The sequence below is a fragment of the Homalodisca vitripennis genome, unplaced genomic scaffold, assembly GCF_021130785.1.
Source record: "Homalodisca vitripennis isolate AUS2020 unplaced genomic scaffold, UT_GWSS_2.1 ScUCBcl_2303;HRSCAF=6921, whole genome shotgun sequence".
Lineage (NCBI taxonomy): Eukaryota > Metazoa > Arthropoda > Insecta > Hemiptera > Cicadellidae > Homalodisca > Homalodisca vitripennis.
In genome coordinates, this window is record NW_025778421.1 from 27,851 (window position 1) to 28,189 (window position 339).

The following is a 339-nucleotide window of genomic DNA, read 5'->3' on the forward strand; positions in this document are numbered from 1 at the left end:
ATGAACCAGCTGTGTGATTTTTTTATTCATTAAAACAAAGACCACCCCACTATACTGTGAACATTCAAAAGCACGCAAATGGGTAATAACCGAATGTACAATCAATGATGGATTTCAGTCTGTATAATATGTATCAAAAATAGGGGAAGGTAAAAGAATCAGTCTATGAGAAGGTTTTGCTAAAATCTGTTCCACTTGAAACGTTGTAGTAGTGTGCTGTATGAAATAGCGATTATAAAATATATCACAAAAAACTATTAAACGTCATGTATTATATTATATATTATAGTAAACTCGAAAAATAACAAAAGCACTTTACATTATAAAATTAATTCATAA